Raw genomic sequence first — 7,883 nt, 5'->3', positions numbered from 1 at the left:
TTGTTCAGTGTTCAGCCCATATCTCAAGTTCTAGAAGTCCAAATGCATTGATTCTTTTTTAGTTGGAATGCTGAGATAATTTTCTAGAACTTTCATCGGACAATCTGTTCAGATTCTGATGTTAGCAATGTTGTTTTGTTCATACAAGAAGATAAGGATTGTCACCAAGTCAAGATGTGGTCACCCAGTTAACAATTAGTCATCAAATCAATAGTTTCAAATTTTGACCTATAAAAGGAGGTATTTGCCATGCATTTGGGCATCTTAGTGTTCAGATCAAGATCTTGCTCTTGCTCTCTTTCTTTGTATTTTTTAATGTTCAAGTTTTATTTTATATTAATCTCTTATTTATGTTTTTCATTTCCTTTACTATACTTATATAATTATGTTCTTATCATGTTTATTTATATTTCTCTCTTTCATTATGTTTAGCTAAATTTATTATGTCAAGGTGAAAAGGTTATACTAATGGTGTAAGAATAAGTATAGTATAAACTCAACATGGACTTTAATGCTTAATACTAACATGTTTTGTATTAGTTATCTTGTTCACTTGTAATACTTTGCTTTCTAGATTTTTGTTGTATAACTCTTAGTATAACAAATACTTGACACTTTCATAACCCAACCGTATGGTATAACTGACACCTGTGCTATGAAAGGAACTTGATTTATTGTTAACATAATTTATAATCATAAATACCTGACAATATTTACAAGTATTCACATTATTTGAATAAAATAACTAATGTAATCATGTTAACAATTTATAATCCGATCGGAACCTTCTTTGTGTGTGGTTTCTAATTGAGTAATAATAATTTATAAATATACTTATTTGAAATATCATTAGTGGATCCTCTAACCTTGACAATTGTTTTTATCATTTTTTAATCCTTATATCAATATTACATCTCAAAGCTCTCTTCAACTTATTATTGTTGTTGTTGTTGTTACTATTACTATTATCATTATTATTATTATTATTATTATTATTATTATAGTTAACCTCCCTATAGTCCAATCCTAGTCTTGCCTGGTTATTTATTACTTCAACACTCCTACACTTAGGAGAAGACATCAACTCTTTGGTCGTGTCACAAACCTGTCAAATATATGAGTCCTGACAAAACCTAAAACAACCTTAGCATCGTTAGTTCGTATGGCTTTCATCTTAATCCATTTAGACACATATTCAACAGCTAGAAAGATATAAAGATTACCAAAAGAAGAAGGAAATGGACCTATAAAATCAATACCCCAAACATAATTTGATTGAAGGCATTTGATTATTATGAGTTATATTACCTATTCTTTGGCATTTTTTACATGATTTGCAAAAATGATATGCATCCTTAAAAATAAAAAGGCCAATAAAGACCACTTTCAAGTACCTTGTAAGCCATTCTTTTTGCTCTAAAATGCCCACCACAAGAATAAGATTGACAAAAAGTGAGAATGGAATGAAATTCATCTTATGGCACATATCTCCTAACTACTTAATCCAAAAAAGTTTCCAAAGATAAGGAGTCTCCTTGTAACATCCCCCATTCCGGAATAAAATGAAAATCTCATGTCAATAAAAAAACAAAAACGTAGTAAATTTTGTGTGTGTGTGTGATACGGTTCAGCCCTGTGATACGACCCAAGTAAGGTCAGATTCGGATTTTGGCGTAAAAAGCGCAATAGTTCAGGTTTACGGCAACAATCATAATTCTCAATCCGACCGTTGGATCGGGCTAATATTTTATGTGGACTGTCCAGACATATCTTACTACCTTGGGTTAAAATTGCAGGTCAATCGGAGTTCGGGAAGGCACCCCAATACTGGTCAACAGAGGCTATACGGATTTTGTTATTTACTTCCATTTGACTTGTGGACTTCCTATTTGATTAGGATTCTTTTCCTCCAAGGATGTGGGAGCTGGTTTTGGGAATTTCCTAGTTCCACAAGGATCTTTAATGAGGTGCAATATAATCTCCTAGTGTGGCAAGGATTCATTAATGTTTCAGAATCCTTTTCTTATAAGGATTCCTTATTCATCCTAGCTACACAAGGAAAGAAGGGTATAATAATTGCAGGTCAATCCTTCTTTTTGAATCTTTCATCCAAAAGTGCCTTCAAACCATTAAAAAAAAAGAATATGAAGATATTTTATTTATAAAATATAGGCAAAACACTAGGTAAATATGGGTAAAACTATCAAATAATATGGTTGCATCACTTTAAAAGAGGAAGTCCTTAGTAGGGCATGTAATTCATCTCAAAGCACTAAGATATACATGGACTTGAAGGAGTAATATTGATGGCCTAAGATGAAAATGAAAATAGTTGAATATGTGGTGAAATGTGTAGTATATTAGCAAGTAAATTTGGAGCATCAACAACCTACATGACAACTGCAACCTTTTTCGATCCTAAAATGAAAATGGGAGAATATCACCATAGACTTTGTGTCTAGATTACTGAGAAGTAAGAAGGGTAATGATATGATTTGGGTGATTGTGGATTGATTAACAAAATCTACCTTATTCCTACCAATGAATATATACGTGTATGTGTGTGTGTGTAGATAAACTGAACATAATGTATATGAATAAAGTGGTTAGACTTTATGGTGTTCCAGAATTAATAGTTTCAGATAGAGATCCATGATTTACCTCTAGGTTATGGCCGAGTATACAGCATACCATGGGCACAAAGTTGAACTTAAACACTACTTTTCATCCATAGACAGCCAAACAATCTAAGAGAATAATTCAAATTTTATAACATCTATTAAGGTTTACCTTTTAGAGTTTGGAGAATGTTGGGAGGATTATCTACCATTAATGGAATTTATGTATAACAATAGATATCATCTACCATTGGTATGACACCTTATGAAGCTCTGCATGGAAAGAAGTATCGCACTCCCATATGCTCGAAAGTAGTTGGTGAAAGGTAGCTTGGGCTAGAATTGGAGAAGCTGACTACTAATAAAGTAATAATACTTAGAGAAAGGATAAAATAAGCTCAAAATAGACAAAAGAGTTATGTGGATAACCAAATAAGGCCATTTGAATTTGAAGTAGAAGATTAAATATTTCTAAAAGTTGCACTCAAAATGAAAAGCAAATTGGCACCAAGGTATATTGGAACTATTAAAGTTATTGAAAGAATAAGCTTTATTGCTTACCTCATAGAGTTACCCTCACATATAAGGTGAGTATATGGCATGTTCCATGTATCATTACTTTGAAAAATAGAATTAGATCTCGCAAGGGTGTTATCGCAAGTTCCTAAAGAAACTCAAGAGGACTTAACTATAAAAGTTTGACTTGTAAGAATCTTGGACCGAAGTGTAAAAGAATTCAGAAATAAGAAAGTTCTTTTGATGAAAATGTTGTGGAAAATCTCCCAAATTGAAGAAAAAACCTGGGAATGGGAGTCTAAAATGATGACAAAACATTCAGGACTATTTCCATGTTAGTTTAATATGCTTTGTAGCCAATTGATTAGTTACATGTGCATTATTATATTCATATAAATACATATTTATTATTAATAAAGAATTAATTTATCTTTAATATTCATATAATATTAGATTAATGAATTTAATATTTAATTTATGAATCTAGAGTAAAGATAAAGTTCATGGGATAAAATATTTTGCAAAAAGAATTTAAAAGTTGTTATAATTATGGGATTTCTATCGCATTAAAAAATTGTTCTTAAAATATTTATAGTCGATGCTCTCTTAAATACTAGACATTTATTAGAGTCATAGAGAATGATACATATTATGTTATTTTCTTTATTAAATGAAGCAATTATTCTAATAAACTGAGGTATAAGAGATACCTAGAACTAATATGTAGGTGTTTGTCATAAGAAATGTATATTGAACTGATCCGCGTGAGAATTTGATGTGGAAATATCACTTATGTCTATGGAAAAGCTCACGTGATAGTTGTAAAAATAATCCTTAGATTCAATTATTAAGTTATCTTATATATAGAATGTTATGTTTTGATCCTATTACATGTTATGTTTATCAAGATAACAAAAGGAAAAACATTAGTATATCATAAACTATATGAAGGTATTTAAGTCATCAAAAGAGGATTCATCACTCTAGATAAATTAGAAAAAAAATATTTCATCTGTTCTCAAATAATATTGACTAAGAAATTCTTGGCCAATATGGAATGGGATTTGAAAAGAGTTTCAAATATTATTGAAACAATAAATTAATATTATGTAGAGAATAAACATGATTTTAACATGGCAGATATACTTCAAGTTTTAATGTTAAATCAGAATATTATTGATGAAAAGATATTAATTACACTAAGAAATTGATCATTGAAAGGTTAAGTCAAATCATTAATTATTTTTCTAATATTTAGGAATCATAACACATTGTTAGATAATGCACCAAATCTTCAAATATAAATTAATCAATTGTTGAATTGACAATAAATTAAATTTTTTAATTTATCTTCAAATATAAATTAATCAATTGTTGAATTGATAATAAATTAAATTTTTTAATTTATTTAATTCTATTTAATTAAAATTATAATTTATATTTGGGCCAATATATTAGGAACCTAATGAGTCACACACATTAAGAACCACTAATCAGAAATTAAACTAGGATGATTTAATTAAGTATGACTTGATTAAAATATATTTTAGAAATTAAGGACTATAATATAATTAATTCAGGGATTATATTTTTAAACCTAGAAAAATCAAGGACTTGTTTAAGTTAATTTCTAAAATTATCCTGAATTAATATATCGATATTATTCAGGGGGGAAATTGATATTTTTCTAATTTATATAATTTTTATATTTTTTCTATAAATAGTAAGTTATGCCTCTTATTTTGGAGTTGTTGTCAGTTAAACAAAATAACTACGTAAATCACAGAATAGAGAACTAGCACTCTAGGCATAATAATCTTTCTCTCCTAAATATGGATGTAGGAGATTTCTCCCTGGTAAAATCCATATGGACAGTAAGGTAAATATTATGAAAAAACAATAAATTAAAATTTATACTTGGGGAATGAAAAAGGATTATAAGATTGGAATAAAATATTTATGTCCTAATTACAAAAAAATAATAACATCTGAAAATGGTTGAAAAAAAAATACATAAACATAAATAAAAATCAAATGAAAATGAAATAAAAGGAAATAAAAATAATGGAATGTAATTTAAAGAGATTTGAAATAGCCTACCTTAAATTTGATATAAATGTGTTGAAAATTGGGAAACGTTTACTTGGAAAAACAAAAGGGTATTAATGAGGGATATAATGGGAATTACCTAAAACTATTTAAAATATATGTGTGTGTGTGGTTGGGAGTAGTGTGGCTGACTATAGAGACAGAAGAAAAGAGAAATGGGTAGGAAAGCCTAGAAATTTAAAGGAAAATCAAGAAATTGAGAGAAGCTCTTGAAGTTTGCAAGGATTAAACACTATAAAAATCAAGATTTAGAGAAAAAATAAAGTAAGAAAGAGGGTAGAGAGAGTGAGTAAGTCATGACAAAATAAATTAGGAAGTAATGAGGAAGAAAATTGACAAAAAGTTTGATTTCTCTTGCAAATTATCCTTATTTCCTTGTGATTAGAAAGTGAGGATCGCTTTTACCATGAATCTTTGTGTTATTGATGAATTTTGAAGCTTTTAGTTAGGGTTTACATTATGAAATATTGAGTTTTATAGGTTAAAATGTTTATGATGATGATTTTTGTTTAGAATGGTATTCTCAAGTATGAAATAATGATGAGTAATATGTTAATTGAAGGAAATTGAAAACAAAAAAATAATGTGTTCTTCCTTGTTGAATTTTAGCCAAACATGAAAATAAGGAGTTATATTGATTTTATTGTTATGGGATTTGTGTTTCATCAGGTTAGTTGAAGTATTTAATATATGGGAAATTAATAAAATTGCATAAAGAAGTAAAGGAAATTCATGAATTTGATTTTTGTGATGGGTTGGCTTAAATGTTAAAAGTGTGAAAAAGTTTATTAAATTGTGTTATTGGATGTGTATGTTTAGGCCAAATGGAGCTAAAATGGATATAAGAAAAGGATGTTTAAATTGTGATGTAATATAAATGTTAAGATGGACATGGATGAAATGGTCTTGTATGGAGAGGATACTTCAGTAGCTAAACCACAGGCCAGAGCAAGTGTTGGGATGTTATTGCAGATAAGTGCTTGACACCTATAATATGTTAATTTAGGAGCTTTATTTAATTAGTTTTGTTAAATTAGTGTTTGTATTAATTAAGTTGTATGGAAGAAATAAGTAAAAGAAAGGGAAAGGAAAAAGGAAAAAGGAAAATGATGTTTGATTAGTTATCCATGTGTTGGAAGCTAAGGATGTTAGTTTGGCTAGCATTAACAAATCCTAATGATCAAGAGAATACAACATGAAAGAGAATAAGAATCTAATTAACCTTTACAACTGAGGAAGGTTAAAGATATCAATTAGAATAAATTGATATTAGCATTATAAGATTAATGAATAAGGAATATAAAAGGAGTTAAATTAAAGAATAAATAGTTAGCCATGAGTTTCTTATTGCAGAAAAGATATTTATATTTAATTATTGTTGTGAAAGTGAATAAGTTATGAATAAGTAAGTTTCTTTGCTATTTCTTGTATTTTTCAGGTCTATCTTTTGTATAACTAAAGTAGTGTTGAAGGTTTTATATTGTTAATGTAAATTAAGCATCTTCTGTTATGCACAATGTCAGATGGCGGGTCACGCTTCCTGGATTGAGGGGTTTTGGATGCATTAGGATAAATCATAAAATTATGATTTGAAAGGGTTCAAAAGTTGTCACATAGTATTATGGTCATTAGAAAACCTAATGGTCTATGAGAGTCTAGGTAACAAAATTAGTTGTGCAAGGGGAAGACATATCATCCCTAATGCACTCTACCTATAGGAAGCTATATTGTTGATTGTTAAAAGTCATGTTTCTATTCGTTAGTCAGTCTAAAGTTTTAAAAAAATCCTTCTCAGTAAAAAGATTCTTATCTTATCATATTAAAACCCAATCATTTTAAAGTCTAAAAAAAATATTTGTCTAAGGTTTAAGAAAAGTCCTCCTCGGTAAGGAAATCCTTATCTCATCGGGTTAAAACTTAACCATCCTAATGCCAAAAAAAAATATTTGTTATTTGAAATTGTAGTTAAATCCTAATGGATAATCGCAAACTTGTTATAATACTTGTCTTAACCCAATTTTGGGTTTCCCCTAAAATCATCTTAAAAAAAGCAAAAAAATAAAAAAGGACTAATAACTTGGCAAAAATAAAAAAAAAGGTAGGCTGAGAAGAGCTCTAAGCACATGGAGGAAAAAAAACTGAGATTTTGGAAAAAATTAAGAACTCAAATATACCCAAGATTGAAAGACAATGTAGATTCAAGATTAAAGAAAATGATTATTGAGTGAATTTCAATAAAAATTAAGTATGGGGACTTAGTTAGATTTTTAATAAGTTAATTTTATTTAATCACAAACTTAATTAAAGGTTTAATTAAGTTTAACAATTAATTTGCACTTTTAATATGTCAAATTCACTTTATTAAGGGCTTAATTGATGAAAAAATAAGTGTGAAAGCTTAATTTGGGCTTAATTGAGAATAATGGAATTTTAGATGATCAAGTTTAATTTTTATAAAGTTAATTGGATGAAATCATGGACAAAATTGAAAGAAAATCAAAGTTTAAGGTCAATTAAGGATAAAATTGAATAAATTCAAACCAAGGATCTTTTTGCAAAAGGCATTCCAATTCGGGGACTCAATTTGGTTGAAAACAGGATGAAATTAAAGAAATTAGAAGTTTGAAGGTCAATTATGGA

Source organism: Populus alba, chromosome 2 (assembly GCF_005239225.2).
Source record: "Populus alba chromosome 2, ASM523922v2, whole genome shotgun sequence".
Lineage (NCBI taxonomy): Eukaryota > Viridiplantae > Streptophyta > Magnoliopsida > Malpighiales > Salicaceae > Populus > Populus alba.
This window is presented reverse-complemented; position numbering follows the sequence as displayed.